The sequence below is a fragment of the Suricata suricatta genome, chromosome 11, assembly GCF_006229205.1.
Source record: "Suricata suricatta isolate VVHF042 chromosome 11, meerkat_22Aug2017_6uvM2_HiC, whole genome shotgun sequence".
Taxonomy (NCBI): domain Eukaryota; kingdom Metazoa; phylum Chordata; class Mammalia; order Carnivora; family Herpestidae; genus Suricata; species Suricata suricatta.
In genome coordinates, this window is record NC_043710.1 from 22,347,851 (window position 1) to 22,367,465 (window position 19,615).

Sequence of the window (19,615 nt, forward strand, 5' to 3'; positions counted from 1 at the left end):
AATGTGAATGATACTGCTGAAAATAACAGTCATTAGAATACCTGCATAATCCTTAACTCTAAAGACAGTCTTCCACCTCCATGAGAAAAACAACTCAAATGTCTGTCCTATTAAGAAATACGCTCTTAGAATAAAAAATATCCATTTCTTTGAAGAAGTCTTGAAAATATGAGGAAAACCTTTGTTATAGATATATAGAGAGCCACTTGGGCCTGCCCAGGGATTTGGGTAATTTCTTCTTTGAAATTACAACTAAAATTTTTCTGCAATATAGGCTTGTTTAAGGATAGTGTTTAACTCTTTACATTACATAATTATTAAATAAAAATTACAAACTTCCTACCACCAGATCAATGTAAATTAAGAATTTTGCCTCAATCTTGAAACTATAAAATGTGTGTGTGTTGGGTTGATGGGGTGGGGAGTGGTGAAAAACATAGAAGGTTAGAATCTATCACAGGTTACAAGAGCATTTAGAGTATCATTTGATGTGCAGATTATTTCTTAGAATTTATTGGGCCTCAAATAGATTCTGCCTTTATTCTTTGCAGTCTGGCAAACCTCTAAACCAGTATAATGAAATGGAGACTAATAACCAACAATTATTAAACACTTACTAGGTGTCAAACATACTTTTGAGCAGTTTTCTTGGATTACCTCATTCAATCTCAATATTAGATTTAACTGCAAAATATGAGTAATTAAAACTTTTTTTTACTATATCTTATTATTTTTAATTGACAATGAATTGGAAACTTGCAACTTGAGCTTTTTTACATTCTCCTTCATGGTCTTCAGCCTTAGAAGAAGGCACTGCATTCATGGCTTTTAAAATAGTTCTCCAATTCTACTTTCTTAAAACTTTTTCTTCAAATTCTGTGTCTTCCTTAAGCTCTGTTTCACATCTCAGGGTCTTGATAATTAGTTTTCTTTGTCCTGATTTCTTCCTCTCCATGTTCTCTGTCTCTTAGTCTGCCTTCTTCCCTTTGTACTTCCTCTTTTTCTCCTAACCATCTTCATCTTTGCTCTTCTCTTCTTTCTCTTTCTCTTCTATATTATCCCTAAGTTGTGTTCTCCCTAAATTATATTTAGTACCTGTTTATCTTGCCTTTCCCCCTCTCCCAAATCCTTTGCCATCAACATGTAACTGATCCATAGATGCTTCTAAACTATATTTAGATAAGTGTTTTATCTCACATTCATGTTTCTTCTGTGTGAAGAAACATCTCATCCAATCAAGGATGGGTGACAGTGGTCCCAATTCCGTGCTGTTCAGGAAATACTTGTTCTAAAGAAACAATATGCATTCATAGTGGTGGCAGACTGCTCAGCATTGACATTGACTTTTATTTCTCTGCAGAAAAATGTCAGTAAGTAAGAAAAAAGGGCACACCACTTGAGAGACAGAATTCTCTTCTAACATCAAGCAATTCCTGATTATGACGCATAAAGCCTGTCACAGTAAGATTTCCTTTTGATTGTTTTGATTCTATCAGATTTGACAATAAAAATTAGAGAGTAAGAGAAATTTTATACATTGTTATTTTATCTGTATCTATTTAGTTCTTTGACCTCATGCCACTGTGCTTTGAAAAATCTCTGTAAGCTGATCAAAGTAGCTAGTAATACTACTTAGATTCAAGCCCCATAGGCTGCAGGGTTTGAACCTATTAATCTTTCTGGGCCTTACCTGTGTCTGTGTAAAATCAGAAGATTGATATCTTACCTGTTTGGACACCATTGGCTGTCTCCTGATGTATATGCACACCATCTACCTTATTCAATGGTAACCTGATAAAGAGATGTTTAAGGCTTGACATAATTCAATAAAGTAGCTTACTAGTTTTTTGCCCCCAATAATTTAATAATACCAACGCTTTGTGATTTGTTTCAACTGAAATGTTTACTAGATCAATGTTGAGGTTGTGGTGGGAGTGTGTGTGAATCAGAGACAGGGTTCGGAGAAGTCTCAATGACAAACTATTTTGTTACATATCTCAAGTTTTAGGAATGATTTTTAAACCTCTCTGTTCTTACGTTGGTTTATATTGATCAGATGGTCTGGCATGCATTTTCCTTAATTGATAAAGTCCCTAGAAAATAGCACAAACCAAGTTTCAATGAAAACTTTTTATTATATAAGCACTTTTCTCTGATTAAGTTTGCATAGAAGTCATAATAGCAATTCTCACCTTATTAATAAAGCATGTTATCATTTCACGTAAGTCCACAAAATGAAAGATGAAATATTTGTGAAGTTTCAACAAATTTTAAAAAATTGAATCATCTCTATAATTGTGTATAAATTATTTTCTCTCATATTTTCTTTATCATGCCCTTTCTCTTTCTGCTTCATTATAGCCTCTGTAAGATCCAGCTAATCTCACATATTCATACCTGCTCATTTCTAAAAGCTAAGCACCAACTTGTTCTTAGGACTTATCAGGCATCATACTAAATTTATAGAGGTGATGTGTAAATGTCTCCGTTAACAGAGATTTCTTTTTTTTTTATCATAATGACTCTCAATGATATTTTGCTTGATTATTCCTATACACTCTATGTAGTTATCTTCTTTTTTTTCCCTTCTAGACTACTGGCTTGGATGGCAGGCTACTCATCTTACTCAATCCTTACTGACCCAGCCTTATCTTACTTTACCCTGGCCTGGTGTCTGTCTTGACCTTGTTCTCCGTACATTCCCTGACTGTGGTTTGCCGGCCTCTCTTCAAATTTAAGCAATAACTTCAGTACTCTCTGGCCTACTCAGCTATGTCTAGAACATTAGTTTGGATCCATTCTGCTTTTATCCTTAAGTGTGGGATTTAATTAATGTCTAAATAAATTATTCAACAAGTAAATCACAATGATTGTACCTACTAATCATTTCCTTCAGATGCGAGGTCTTGTCAACTTGTTTTTAAAATCTAAACCCAAGGCTCTCTACTGCCTTGAAATTGGCAAAAATAAAATAATAGTAAATTAATTCATGTCATATTGAGAAAAGGAGGTACAACATTATTACATTATTAAAACTAACTTTTGACTCTGATTCTTTAACACACCAAATCAACTTCCATTTATTTTATCATCCTCATAAGTATAATTTGGTTTCCACTATTTTCTACCTCTTTGCTATTTGTCTTTCAGAAAGGAAAGTTTTATTGAAATTTGCCATGGTAGCTTGTGACTTTGCAATGAACACAAATGCCATCAGATAGAGCCTGTCCCTCCAGGCTGTGCAGCCTATTGGTGGAGCTGTAAGATACTGACCTTGCCAAAAACTATAGAGCCAAATGTCTATCAGTCACCCTTGCCCCAGGAGTATCTGAGCCAAGTGATCTTTGGCTCAAGAACGGGAACTATCTGAGGCAGAGATGAGGTCATTCTCGCAGAACTTTCAGTGAGTTTATTTGATACATTTTGGTGCCTTAAATTCTCTGTAGATAGAACCAACAAATACAGCTGCACAAGAATCTCAAGATTTACCACGGTAGAACAAGATTTCTTCTTTAGCTGACATATACCAGTTGCTTCCTGTATAATGTGCTAAGTGCTTCACATGATTTCTCTCCTTTAATTTAACTCCAAAACTTTATGAGGCAATTGTTCTTATTGGCATTTATAAAGCAGAAATTTGATACTTGGAGAAGTTAAGTAACTGTCTCATCCCTAAAAAGTCTCAGATAATAAATTATAAAACCAAAATTTAAACTCATGTGTTCCTGACATTAGAACTCCCATTCTTATTTTTTAATGTTTATTTATTTTTGAAAGAGAGAGAGAGGGAAAGAGGGAAACAGAGTGTGAGCAGGGGAGGGGCAGAGAGAAGAGGGAGACACAGAATCTGAAAGCACCTTCCAGGCTCTGAGCTTTCAGCACAGAGCCTGACAGGGGCTCAAACTCAGAAGCTGTGAACATGAACCTGAGCCAAAGTCAGACCCTACTGGACTGAGCCACCCAGGCACTCCCAAACTCTCAGTCTTAACTGCAGTGTTAAGATAGCCTCCTATCTTCACCTTCAAAAACAGTGTCTATCATCTCATAGAGGTCAAGAAGCTCTTTTTGAGAGTATATTTTTGAAGTCAAGATTCCTTAGTTTTTCATTGTAGTAAAAGAAGGAGAGCCTGGAACCTGTAGGAAGGTAAGGTGAATTTCTGGAGTTAATAAAGAGATGTCTAGAGAATATAACACTGACCCTCAACTATCCTGGACAGTCTGAACAGACTTGAATGAGGTCCTTGAGTCTCAATGTTCTAGAAATAAACACTGAACTCGAGAGAAAGAGAATAGTGGAGTTTATTAGTGATAGCTTGTATACAAGGGGGTCTAAAAGAAAGAGGAATGTTGCTCCCCGAGGCGATAGCATTCAAGACTTATAAAGGAGCTTTTCTAAAGAGTGAGGGAGTGTTCTTCAGTCCCATGGTCATTATCATGTGGTCCTCACTTTTTAGTGGGTACAAGACAATCCCAAGATGCCTTTCTGCATGGTTGACATTATGTTATGGCTCCTGGAAAATAGAAATACTTGTGCAAGCAGGCTTTAAATTGTTAATTTAATTTGACACAAACAACCATTACTCCCTAAGAGCTGTTATCTCTTGTTTTCAGAAGGAGGTGTTTGTCTCTAAGCCTATGGAGACTTTTTACTCTTGTCTCAAACTAGTGGCTTTACAGGAATTAAGTTCTTCTTCCTTTTCCTGTAGTCTGTCAATGTATTCTATAATTTTCTGAAGATACTGCTTAAACAGCAAGGTAGATGCTCTGTTATTTCTGTCACTTGCATGTGTACCTGCACAATTTTGCCACCTCACCAAACATTGCATGGCAGCTAATCTTATTTGTAGAACATGGAATTAAAGCTATCAGTAAATGTTAGTAGCGTATTAGAGTTTAGATCATGAATAACACTTTAGTAACCTTTAATCGCTAAGTGCATTACCAGTGAATAGCTTGAAGTTCAAGGTTCACAATTACAGTCTATGGAATTTAGACTGTTAGACTCTAACTTACTATTAGAAACAGTAAGAGCCAACTGGAGGGCTCCATTTGCAGCCCACTATGATGTCCTTTCACCTCCGTGGAACCTCAGGTCATATTTGAGATTCAATTCTTGAGGTAATCCAAACTTCCAAGGATAATAGTTAAACACAGTTTCAAACTATTGAACAGTAATTTCCTCAAAGCTTGCTTTCAAATGGTTCATTATTTGATTCCTTTTTGTGCAAGGATATTTATCACTTCCCACCATTCTGCCACCATCTGATCCTTATCTAATTGGATAAAACATATCTTGTTGATTCACATCTCATGATGACTGTGGCTAAAGATACACTGAATAACTTGAGCTAGGAAAAATTTCCAGTAATCCACATGGTTGATATATGTTAGAGGAAAATCGTCCATGCTTATGTCAAGGTACGCCCCAAGCTATTCGGAGTTATGTAGCCATTATTAGTTAAAATACTTCAAGGCAGAACTAGGTGGAATCAAACAGTATACTCTGACTTGCTTCTGCTAATGCTATGCCTTTCTGCTGTCTCTGCTAGGGATCTCAGACCACATCAGGGGCATTTTGCTTGGCTTCCTCTGCTTCACCAAAACTGTAGAATGAAAATCACATGCACCCATGTTGCCACTCATCCTTCTTTTTCATGAATTCAATTAAACAGTGAAAAGAATTGATTTGAGTTACTCAAACTCTCTGATACTTGATTTTTTCACTAGTAAAATAAGCATAATACTTGCTCTTTCAGAGTTTTGGCCATAGTTTTTTGGAACATGTTCCTTTCAGAACAAGAGCCCCAAAAATTTTCCTGGAAAAGAAAGTTTCTAGGTAGAACAAAATTAGAAAATTCTAAATATCATATCTTAGTTTTTCTGTATCAAAATGACATTATCATATTAATGATTCTGAGAAATACTAAAGTAACTCAACCTTTCCCAGCAATTTTGATTATATAAGCTGTGTATTTATTGCATATTAACCTGCTACAGACTTAGCAGAACGTGGAATGCACGTTAGAAAATACCCTTTTAAGGACTAAAAAACTCTCGTCTAGATCACTTTGCTAAATTCCAGGCTCCAGCTGCATATTTGATTTCCTCAACTTAGGTGTCAAGAACACAAGCTGTTCAGAACAGAAATCCCAAATTTCTCCCTAAACCTGTATTTTCTGCAATCATTCTTAGCTCTGTAGACTTCAGTTCCACATTTTGGCTCTGGTCAAATATGTTAAAGGTGTTCTTGATTTCTCTCTTTGTCACCTACTCCATACGATGATCATTAGGAATCTTATTGAAAATGTGCATGGAATCTGGCCCATCACCTACTCCACCATTAGCACCTTGGCCCAAGACACTCTCTTGCAGATTAAACACTGAACTTTGTATTGGTTTCCATGCTCCTGCACTGCCCTTGCACAGGCTTTTGTTAACATGTAAGTCATACTGTGTCACTCTTCTGCTCAAAATTGTCTAACCCTTTTTTAACTTACCCAGAGAGAAATTCAGTCATGCCGATCCCTCAGAAGTTCTTCAGGATTTGCTGGATTGCCTTAATTCTCAGACCTCATTTTCTGCCACTATCTCCTTTGCTCCGTGTCTTTGAGCTACGGTGGTTTTTGGTGATTTTCAAATATGTAAGGCATGGTTTCTGCCTCAAGGTCTTTGCACATGCTGTTCCCTCAGACTTGAATGATTTTACCTCTGGAAAAATTGCCTTCTGCAATGCATTTTTGAAAATGCTTTTTAGAAGAGTAAATATTAATCTGGATATCTTCCATGAGCTCATACATCTTTCCTGTTCATGTAAAACATCCAGGCTAATATTTCAGTGAAAGCCGTCAAAGCCATTCTATTTAATAATGCAGCTAAACACAACTCCGTCAACCACGGCAGTGTCTTTTCCTATTTTTAAATTTATTTTTCTATAAAGTACTTATCTATTACACTATACATTTTACTTATTTATTATTTTCCATCCCTCTCCACTGGAATATAAGGAATACGAGGCCATAAAATTTCATCTTGTCAATAACATATCATTTAATAAATAATATTTTATATGGAAACATAACTCTATATTGTTATTAACTTTGATAATATTGTTGCTATTATTTTTGTTACCCTTTCTAATGTCCTTTAATTGCTAATAAAATGTCCCCAAAGAAACCCTAACCTTTTAACTTAGAGAAGTATATGTAATATTTTCTTAATTACTTAATTATACAGAAGAGATATCTGGAAGTCTGTGTGTGTGTGTGTGTGTGTGTGTGTGTGTCCCTCTTATTAGAGGGAATGTCGTCATTCTATTAACCACACCCAGATAACTAAGAAACAGAGAGAGAGAGAGGAAAATAGATGTAGGTATTTTCTAAGACAATATAGAGTCTTTACTCTATTTCTCAGTTCCATCTCAGCCGTCCGCGTGAGTGCCTTTCACATCCGTGCATCATGACATAGGTTTTCTCTACTACAATCATTATTTCCTCCTGAGCCCTTCCCAGTACTGTGCAACATCCATACCTCTACTAACGCTTGGCTAGCCTAGTCAAGGCTATCCAGGCTTTTTATTTTATTTATTTGGTAATTACGCTCAAAGTTCTTCTAGGCCCTACATATTTAATCAGTTTCAAAGCTCTTTTGACATTATTGTTACAAGAGCATCCCACCTTTAACCAATATGTAACAATATCTGAACAATTGGTACATTATTACATCCTTAAAATCCACAATTCCACTTTATTTATTCACCGAAGTTCAACAGAATGTGCATTAGCATTACTAAAAAAGTAAAAACAAAGCGTTTCTCATTAAAAAGAAAAGGGGCACCTGTGTGGTTCCTTGGGTTAAGGGTCAGATTTCACCTCAAGTCATGATCTCATGGTTTGCGGGTTTGAGCCCTGCATCAGGCTCTGTGCTGACAGCTCAGAGCCTGGAGCCTGCTTTGGATTCTGTGTCTCCCTCGCTTGCTGCCCCTCCCCCACTCATGCTTGGTCTCTCTCACTCTCTCTCTCTCTCTCTCTCTCTCTCAAAAATAAACTTTAAAAAATTTTATATAAAAAAAGAGAACAACCCAATAATATCAGGAATATTCTTGCAATGATATACCATACATTGATTAGGATAGGTAAATTACTTCTATGTGTTTCAATATAGACAAATCCTAGAAATCGCTTAAAGACACAAAATAAGATACAAATTTATATGTATATAGGAATATATGTATGTATAAAATACTATGCAGTTTCAAAATAATATTAAAACAAACCAAACAATAGAGATAAGAAAATTATAAAGATACTCGGGCAATGATAAGCAGTTAATTCAGGCTTGTGAATTTTTCTTGGAGGTGTGAGGAGGAAGTGATAAAGAGCACACAGTGAGACTTCAACTGTTATGGGAAAGTAATTCACATAGTACATAAATTGTTTTTTAAACTCTTCATTGTTAGCCTTCAGTAAAGGGAAGCATCATTGGATGAAAGAAGATTTTATAGGTTTATATAAGTTTGAAGAAAAAATCAAGGCTCTAAGTAGAGTGGAGCATATTAAAAAATATTCGAGACATCATCATTTTAAATCTCTCCCAAATTCAGGGATCATAATGCCAGAGAGAAGGCTGGATTGCCATCAGGCTGCTCTTTACCAACTGCTCTGTATAGTTATAAAAATTCTTAAAGTACTCTCTCATTCTATTGGCATTGATCCTTTCTTTATGGCATTTTGTAAAACACTTATTTACATGTTGCACTTATACTCCAGGGGCTAATTTTGTGAACTTCAGAACAAAATTAAATATGTTGGCAGATTATGTAAGCTCAAATGTTGTATTTAAATGATTGAGAGCTACTAAGGCAAAATGTCAGCTGTATTCACAACGCTGTTCAAGGAAACTAGTTTCATATAATAGAAAATATAGCCCCAGACCCATATCCCATTAAAATGTAAATAGACAGGCATCTCAATATGTTTCTTGCAAACTTTTTTTCATACAATCAAGCTGTACTTTCTGCGCGAGGCTGTAGCTAAAATTGTCTTGTTGCACATCTGCATTGTGATTACTGCAGGTTTTAGCATTTGATGCCAAAAGAGATGAAACTCATATCCAGAAATCCATCTGGAAAAAAGTGAGGGTAAGCTTTTGTCCCTTCTATTGTGCATTGTGGATCACTGGATCAGATCCAGAAAGTCCATGTTGGATTGAACCAACTTGGAAAACCTATTAAAAGGAAAGACTAAAAGAAGAAAAGGGACGGATTATTTAGTTACTGTAGGATGCTTTATATGGTACAGGCAACACTTGTGTATCTGAAAGTTTCTTTACACCTGAAAGACACTTCATTATAATGAAGCATCTGCGTGCGTTTACTGAGAAATTTCTTCTAGTCAGATATCATTACACTTTCTGAGAGGCAGAGAATGTGATGGTTCCTATAGCCCAGTAGCACAGGAGTAATACAGCCTGGCATCAGATCGGTGCTCAGTCACTCATAAACTACATGTGTGACCAAGGCGTTAGTTCCTTAGCCTCTCAGAGTTTATTTTCATCATGGAAAGCGGGAACAAGAAGCACATCTACCTTGTGATATTTTGCACAGATTGGATGACAGACAATAGCCAAGATGATATTCTTTGACACACTAGGAATGGAAAAATCAGTTATTTTTAGCAAGAGCCTTATTAACTTAAGGTGGACCTAAAATGTAAAGAAATACAAAAAGCTTATCAAATCATAGATCTTTATTTTATATATATAATAATTTTATTATACAATTACATATTATATAAATTACATATATTTAATTATATATGCAATTATATATTTTTAGATATATAATTATATATACTATTATTGATGTTTATAGGAACCACCTCTTTTTGAAGAAGTATTCACAGAGCAATCACCTCCCATCTCATCCCAGCCATTCCCCTGCCTTCTCCCCTTCATTCTCTGAAGAAACAGACTTTTCTATGTCACAAAAGAGTTACAGAGTTATTTGAATAATCTTCACATTGACTCAAGTGTGAATCTCTTCTCATCTCTGAATTTCTATATGGCAAATTTTTAAAACATTTAACATTTTCTTGTTAACAGCATAAATATTTGTGTTTACTTATTTTACCCACAATAGTAGCTTCCACACTGCTTTGACTGGTACTTTCAGTAAGAAATACTTTTAACAGGGTTATCCAGTGTATACATGCTTATCCTTACCATTCAGGCTGCTCTAATATGGTTGATTCCCTTCTGTTGGGTTCCATTCTAACTGTAAACCATTAAACCCATCTATTCTGTCTCATCCCAATCTCTTTTATTTTTCTCCATCTGTTTAGTTCTACAAAGTGGTATCCTAATATATCATATCTTCACTCTATTTTATATTTTTATAAAATACACTGAACTTCTTAATGGATAATGTGCTCAATGAATTTGTGATCACTGTCTGTACAGCATTTCCTTCCCCGCCTTGAATTAGGATCCATGTTGGACTCTTCTTGCATCTTCAGAACTGTTTAGCATGATACTATTATATATTACATATAAATTACATAAAATTATACACACACATATTAACTTGGAATACTGGTCTATACACAGAGAAATTTACTAATTCCAAACCTAAAGTTAATCTCTAATTCAGAATTATAGGTTTGAGCTTTACTAATAAGCTGCTCTATGAGTTTTTCATCACTAAGAAGTTATCTCACATGGGATGTCTGGCTCAGTTGGTTAAGTGGCCGACTTTGGCTTGGTCATAACCTCACAAGTTCGTGAGTTCAAGCCCTGTGTCGGACTCTGTGTTGACAGCTCAGAGGCTGGAGCCTGCTTTGAATTCTATGTCTCCCTCTCTCTCTACCCCTCCCCTGTTCATGCTCTGTCTTTCTCTGTCTCTCAAAACTGAATAAATGTTAAATATATATGTGTATTATAAATAAAAAAGAAATTATCTGAAATATATAGAACTTGTAATAGAGAAAATGTTTTGAGAGAGAATACTGAAAAACAAATGATTATTAATATTTTATCAGTATATCATCTGAGTTGAATTTAGTGAAAGAAGCTTGATTTCCTGGTTGTGGATTAAAACACATTTCTTTTGATTATCCAAGATTTTCCTAGCTCTGCTTATTAGGATGGGGTAGGGGAATGTAGGAATTGGGAAGAATAAGTGAAGATAAATGAGAAAATTTTTGCAGTTTATAAAAAAAAATTCCAAATGACATCAGTGAAGACTAACTTTTCTTTAACTTGTAGTACTGGTATTTAAAACAGCACTTATATCATACTTACATTTATTTTTGGTTGGGACAAGGGAAAACGCATGCATTATTCGAAAGGGTTGAAGAAATGGATTCACCATACAAATTGCAGAATGCTATGCCGATTATATTCCAAAATCCTAATTATGTTTTAAAATTAGACCAGTCACAAAGATGATTTTAGAAAGCAATACACACACATACACACATGCCCACACACCCATGTACACACAGGCAAAATAAAATTGTCCTGATTTTATTTCTCTAGGTTGCATTTTGAAGGTAAATAGAGAGTACCTATGAGAATAGATCAACCAGAACAATTTTCTGGAAGCCATGTAAGTACTTTCTTCCAGAAATTGTTGCTAAAAAATTTATTAAGACCACTTCAAGTATAATGGAATCTATTTGTAAGATCTTCTGTTTTTGTTACATAACAACCAAGAAAGTTAAAATCATGTACCACAAATCATGTAATTTGGTAATATTACAATGGAGTTATTTAAGGAGCTGAGTACTAAAAGACAGGAAAAAAGAAAGAAAAATAACCTTAGCTTAAGCCCTTTCTTCCCCTGTAATTCTCTGTTTGTAAAAGTTTTATGTGAGTGAGTTCATATTTGCTACAGATAAGAGATTATTTTGAATTTCACATAACTGCCAAACATCTGGGCAAAGCTGTGACCCATGAGGGATGATATTTAATGAAAGATGAGCTCTGGATTTTATACTAATTTGGGTCCCACCAATGCCAAGGTCAGCTCCTCAGAGTAACAGTGCCCAACTATTCATCATGTTTTGTCTTCACGGGTGGCCTTGTTCTCTGATGAAAGTCTGCAGTTCAGTGGACATTGCTCATGACTGAAGGGCTCAAACTGAATCAAATGATGGATCAGTTGACTTCATTTCTACATTCAAAAAATATTTTCCTTCAGAGAAACAAAATTAAAGAAGTGAAGAAACTCTTATATATCTCTCTTAGAAATTTTTTTTCTTAATTCCAATTAAGTCTAAACATGGAATGCTAGTAATTCATGAACTTTTCTTTCCGTAGGATGAGCTTGGAAAATATATTTTCAGAGACTGCCTTTTGAATCACTGATCCAATACCCTTTGTATTACTGAAGTATAATTCTTGTAGGAGAAAATTGCTTAGTGTAGTGCTCTGGGAAGAAAGCTTTTGACCACCACTCTACACACTGTATTCTAATGGAGAATAGACTATAACAACAGATTTGGTGCTAAAATTATGCCCTGAATAGGAGAAAAAGAAAAAGAAAATTACAAAGTATTCTAAAATATATATTATTTAAGCAAAACTTTCTATTTTCAGGAGATAGGAAGATTTGAATATATGAGATTATAATGAATTTTTACAAACGTATTTACATTTCTCACTAACATTTTACAGAAGAACTAGAATGGGTTAAAATTTCATGTTTTAATATCTATCATTAGAATTGTAAAAAGCAACTATAATAAAGCTTGAAATAAAATGATTTTGTTTCAAAGCTAGAACTGATTATCTTCAAATAAGTCATTTCACTTCAAATAAATAATTTAAGTTTGGGACCTCTGTTTACTAATCTCCAAATACAATGCTATCTCCCTTATAAGGTGACGTCTTTCCCATTTTCTCCCAATCTTGCCTTAGCCTACAGCAATAATAGATGCCTACCTTGCTGTATTACTGCCCAATCAGTGTGGTAAAGGGGTCCGGGACTAGTGGTTGCATGTTTAGAACCAATTCTGCACTCACAGATAGGGTCTGGAGTTAGTTTGGGACAGAGATTTCCTATATCAGCACACACAGCCAATATTTCTTTTTTACTGTAACATGTGAGTTATTCTCATTTAAAATCTTTTTTGGAAAAAATCAAATTATTTAATAGAAATCGATTTTATATACTGATTATTAAAATCTTTCAATATAGCTATATTCCAAGACTGAGAAGCTCACATCCTACAGTATAATTCTAAGTACAATTTAAAATGACATTGGATATATTATTACAGTAGATAAACCAGGTAGAAATGAATTTCAAATATCACCAAAGATATATGATAAAACTTATATAATCTGAATCTATGAAAATGTATACCTTATTTTATACTCCTCTCCATGAATAGTTTTTTGCATATTTCTAAGAGTTATATAAATGGTACAGAGGGTGTGTTTTTCTTGGCCTTCCTTATATGAGACTTTATACAATAACATTATTAACTTTTACTGTAAGAGCAGATGTGTGTACCTAATTTCAGTCTTGAGTACTCTAAAGTGATTGTAAGATTATAAAAATATAACACATCTACTTTAAAGAATAAGAGGTAGAAGTGCTGAGGTGGCTCAATCAGCTGAGCATCCAACTCTTAAAAAATTTTTTTTAATGTTTATTTATTTTTGAGAGAGAAAGAGACAGAATGCAAGCAGGGGAGGGGCAGAGAGAGAGGGAGACACAGAATCTGAAGGCTCCAGGCTCTAAGCTGTCAGCACAGAGCCCAGAGCAGGGCTGTAACCCATGGACTGTGAGATCATGACCTGGGCCGAAGTCGGATGCTTAACCGACTGAGCCACCCAGGTGTCCTGGTCAAAGCACTTTTACTCATGGAATTCAGGGAAGAGGGCATATAGGGACCCCTGATGCCCCCCAAGAACTGCCATGACAGTTTTCTTCAACCATAATGCCAGCAGGATCCACTATCCCATTGTTGAATCTGTTGCTTCTCTTGTCTCTACTGTGGCCAGAACAACCACTGACATATCTTCCCATCTCAAAGTACAGAACTTTGGGGGCACCTAAGTGGCTCAGTCGGTTAAGTATCCAACTCTTGATCTCTGCTCAGGTCATGATCTCATGGTTTGAGCTCTGCATCCCTGCTTGGCATTCTCTCTCCCTGCTCCTATCTCACTCTCACTGTCTCTCTCAAAATAAATACATAAATCTAAAAATAACAGCACCAATAAAGTACAGAACTTTGTTCCAGTGGGGGGCACATATCCCCCTGACTGGTGAAAGGCCACAGAGCTGATGGCAGCATCTACAGTCCCTTGTTGCATGTGGAGTGAATCTCACTGGCAAACCTTTTTGGCAAGTATATTTAAGAAGAACAGAGAGTTGGATGACCCCTCCCACACTGGAGACTCACCACTCTGGCAATTCTCACTGGCAAAGCATACTCAATCATAATGGAAGTCATTGTGGGAGAGATTTTGGTACCAGTGACCCTCCAAGAGCTGGATCCTAAGTAAATTTTGAGTGCTTGTTTATGTGTCCTAATAAGTCTTAGGTTTAATTTCCATATTCTGTTTTTGTAGACATACTTATAAATGATGGTGCGGCCACCTTGTTGCATTATATAGTCTTAGCAGTGTCTTTCAATTCCCTTATGTTCTACTCTCTGATTTATTAGATCTCGCATTTAAGAAATCTATTGAAATTTTAAGCCTGCTCAAGCCTTTCTTCCTAGGTTAATTCTTTGAATTTTTGAGTTACAAAGGCTGTTTACCAGGCCTCCCCTGTTAACTGTAGTTCTAGTCCCTTCTGGCAAATTCAGGATTAATTTCCCAGTAACATGACTATGTAACATTCAGCTGATGGAGGAACTCCACTTCTACTTTAGATGCAGAGAGGGAGTGGGCATTAATTTTGCACCCTAACAGACTGAAGGTTGTGTTCTATAACTGCCCTTATTTGCTGACTGGGGAACTTTGTGCTGGGAATTCCTTACAGGGGGAAAAAAAGAGGAAATGATTACCGACTTAGTTGTAATGGAAGAGTGTAAAATATTCACATTCAGTATTCACCAATGAGAAGGGCACTGAAAAAAATAGCCAAGAGGTTGATCTATCTGCTTGGATCTACCTACTCAAATGTTTGCAACAAGTTGGTTCTCTCTATCTGCTTAAAAATCTTTGTCTTTATGTAAATTCTTTCCTCTAAAAGCCCGTTTCTTGTGGTTACCATGGGGATTACATTTTATAATTGCCCAATATATACTGTTAAATAACAAAACTTCAACTGAGTAGATTTTAAAGATCTAATTGGCTTTCTCAGTAGATGCATGAATGAGGCAGTATCCCATACAGCAAGCAGAGGGGAAGTCCAACGAGCTACGGAAAAGGAGCTTTTTAAAGGTAAAGAGGGAGTGGAAAAAGGGAAATTTTTAGCAAAGAATTTATTGTATTAGGCAAGATCACCCTCCTAAGGGGAAAGGATCTGTCCATGATTTCTTAGTGCTGACCAGAAAATTCCCATGTTGATAGGTTAAAAATTACATTTATTGGGGTTGAAACTGTAGTCAGGTTAGGTATTAAGTCTTGATTTACTGACTCGAAACTTTAACCTAAGTGCTTTTCTGTTTATCATCTATCTATCTATCTATCTATCTATTCATTCATTTATATTGTTGTAGGCTGTCTCTTTGTAGAGACTTGACTGGGGTAGGGTGTGGGCGTGCAGACAGGTGACTTATAGTGCAAAACCAAAATTGCCCCAAATTAACCACAATTTACTGTCCAATCTTCTCCTGGAGGTTGGAAGTCTTCCACACATTCTAGAATTCCTTATATCAGATGGATTCTGCCATGCAATTATTATGTAGGTGGGGCAACATATTTCTGGTACTTCCAATGCACCATTTCCCAGAGTCCTCTCACGAGTTTCTTTTTAACACATAGGTTTTGAAGAGATTGTAGCACAGTCAATAGAGCAAAATTTCAAGCAGGAACTTGACTATAGACTATAGTTTAAATTATTTATCTAATATTCACTGATGTTAAGGTTGCATAATCTTGAGAGCAAAGAATTGTCTCTTTTTTAAAATGTAAGAAAGGATGAAAGACACTGCTAAAAACAATATTACCAGCTTTTAGACTACTAGATATTGTCTCTTATTAAAGCAACATGGGGCACAGCTGTCTGCAGTATTGATGTGGCTTTAGACCACACACACAGAAAATAAAATGAACAGCATACAATTCAAGACGTGATGGGTACATTAACCAAATGCAAAAAATCAATCACAATATTTAGGGAGGCCACAGAGTCTGAAGCTCTCTGTTTCGTCTCTACATTCAGGTTACTAACCATGCACTTCAATCCATGTACTATCTTCCCTTAGTCCTCTCAAATAGCTGCCAGCCGCTGGCTTCTCTTTGATAAATAGAAAGCAGTTGTCTGAAGGATGGCTATTACTCTCCTCACAAGATGAAAGTAAGTGCGAAAGCTGAGAAATGCTTTGTAATTAGTGATTCATGCACTCCTTACCTAAGAATAAAAGATCTTTGAAGCAGTTTCTGCTTGGAAGATGGATAGGTTTTAATTGATACATAGCTCCTTAAGAAATCCGGACATACCAAATGGAGTCTAAACATAATCAAAGCTGCCTTTTTAGGGTAACTGTCACCTAAAGATGTACATTTGTTTGGATTTCTTGTTGTGTTGGATTATAGAAAGGAGGTACATACTAACAGAACTCTTCCTTCTTAGTAATTGTTTAACTTAGTTTATGTCATGTACTCAGCTGTATTTTAGGGAGAAAAGACTATAAGATAGTGGTTTAGGTTTTAGGAAATGAGTTTCTTTGGAAGAAATAGTATATGTACCTCAAATTGTGAGCAGCCATTGGACAAGTCTAGTACTTTTCAATATTTTGAAGATGAGATTCCTTTTATTGCCATGCATATTATTTCAGTCATTTATGTTATTTTAACGTCCATCAATGGAAAAAATAATGATCCAAAAGTTCTGTGAAATCACATAAGAACATGTATTTTATTAATCAAAGTAACAATCTCATCTAAATGAAATTAAGGGAGTTAAATATGTAACCTGGGATAAGTATAGCACATGCTAAAAGGCTCAATAAATATATTTTTATTATTTTATGCTTAAAATTTGTAAAATGGGTAAAATCATATATAGTCCACAGCTTTTGCATATGAATTCAATAATACTTAGCAACAATTTAGTACCTCTCTTACCAAACCCACAAGCAGAAACCCAGAGCCTTATATAGCAGAATTTATGAGACAAGTATAGATTAAGGAGACCTTTCCTCTGAGAATTTCATAGTTCTTCATGAGTCTGTGTTGATGGAGATCATTTGTGATTAATTCATATCAGAATTTGGAATGCCTTTATTTCCTTATGATTCTATCAACTATTTCTTGAAGTTAGCCAACCTAGATTATAACAAAAATATTGACTAATTAAATCTTATAAACGGTTAATGTGCAACTACTTTATGTAAAGCTCAGAGTACTGTTACTACCTTCATGGAGCTTTTAATCCAATGGAAATAGATGGAAGCTAAAATTTCCAGTTATTAGAATTTAGATTAAAAAGAATTCAGTGGGAATACAAGGGAAGGGAAGATTAATTTATACTAGTTCACCAAAGAATTGGTATATGGCCCTTATTTTTGCTATTATTTATAGCTAATCAAAATATTAAAATTATTAATTTCTTAGATTTGATGGTTAGATATCATTACAAAGGATCAGCTTCCAACAAGTTTTTTGTGTGTTTATTTATTTTTGAAAGACACAGACTGTAAGCAGGGGAGGGACAGAGACAGGGAGAGAGACACAGACTCTGAGGCTCTGAGCTGTGAGCAGAGAGACCACCATGAGGTTTGAACCCACAAACTGCAAGATCATGACCTGAGCTGAAGTTGGAGGCTTCACTGAGTCAGCCACCCAGGAACCCCAGCTAGTAACAAGATTTAAACAAAAATGTGATACCAAAAAAATTTCCCTATAAAGTATAGCAAAAGCTTTAGAAATTTGAGAGGTTTAATACTTCTTAAAAACAAAAATACAAAAAAAATACAAAAACAAAAGTAAAAACAAAAGCAAAAACACCTTAACAAAGTGCTTTGGCATCAAACCTAAAAAAAAAAATTATTTGTAAGAAGGACAGATTATCTAATTATTTTAACACACTCTTCTACTCGGAGCTAGACATATTTGTTTCTAAATAAAAAATAAATGCAAAGTTGCCAATAATTTGTAGGAAAATTAAATATCCAATTTATATTGTTATCTTTTGTGTTCTGAGGCCTCAACTCTTCTTATCTAATACTTTGGAAGTATTTACATATTTCTGATAAAAATGTCTCAGAGTTTATTAAGAAGTTCTACTTAAAAATATTATCATTTATTATCATTTATTTCTTAATGCAATATAGAATTCTATACTTTGTCTAATGAAATTATGTATATTTTACTGATTGCATGCATATGTATGTGTACACTGTTGTATTAGCTCATTCATGATATGACTCACTTTCCTACTCCATTTTTCTGATTCATTGATAAGCTTAATATTGACATATTGGGAGGAAACAGTGCTTCTCCAGTGACTTTTATTATTATTTTTTTACACAGTCACTTTCATTTACTCTAGTTACAAAAGTTGGAAGGAATTTTATTTTTATACTTTGGGGTGATGAGTATCAATTTTTGATCAAGAATAGTTGTAGGTTCTATATTCTTTTATGTCTCTCGTGTAAATGATCTAACATTTCATGTATCTAAATGGTATCGTTATTTAAAAATAAAATACAATAAATGATATGGCTATTATTAAAGTACAATTTTACTTGAAAGTAATCCTAAATATATAGTAGTTTTGGTCATTTTACATTTTCTAAAGTTAAAAAGTACTGAAATGTCTGTTGGGTACACATATGGAAAGCTGTGAATGTTTTATTGTAAACAAATCCTTAACTATGCAAAGCATGGCACAATCATCCAAGTTTCCTTCTTCTAATAGTATTTTTCAAAGCTTTGATGCAGTGCTTGTTTCTGGCAGGGGAAGGAGGAGATGGAGTCTAATTCTTCATTCACTGGACTGTACTGATCAAATCTCAAATTCGCAAGATGGACACGCAAATTAAATCCTTTCTAGAGGAAGTGGACATTGATTTCATATGAAGTTCTAGGACTCTAATTACAGGCCTGTCAGCAAGCCACAACTTACTACCAGTAAAATAGTAAAGAGAGAGTGGTTTATTTTATGCTTTTAGAACTCATGTAAGATGTATTCTAAATCTCCTAATCAGGGCTACTCTTAATTTTAAAACTCTGGAATCTCACAACCTGTGTAAATACTAGGTGCCCTATGTGGTGTTAGGGTTGCAATAATTAAACCCCAACGCCCTGCCTGCTGCAATTAAGAGGTTGGATTAAAATACAGATGGCATTTGTCGTCCAATTCTTTTTACTTCTCATCTTGTTGCACAGATTGGATTAATCTTAACTATATGTTCACAACATACTGTTATTATTGGGACATGCATGCCACTCTCTTAAGACTCATTAGTTGTTTATTTTTAGAAAGACAATTTTT

At 35.0% G+C, this 19,615-nt stretch overlaps 1 long non-coding RNA gene across 1 annotated transcript; it reads left to right on the plus strand.

The window, feature by feature from the left end:
• Window positions 1-1,365: 1,365 nt before the first annotated feature.
• LOC115306970 lies at window positions 1,366-19,227 on the plus strand. Its single transcript, XR_003915514.1, has 5 exons — window positions 1,366-1,461; window positions 11,533-11,602; window positions 15,317-15,396; window positions 16,383-16,474; window positions 19,079-19,227. It is a non-coding gene; the product is annotated as an uncharacterized LOC115306970 (long non-coding RNA).
• Window positions 19,228-19,615: the final 388 nt, after the last annotated feature.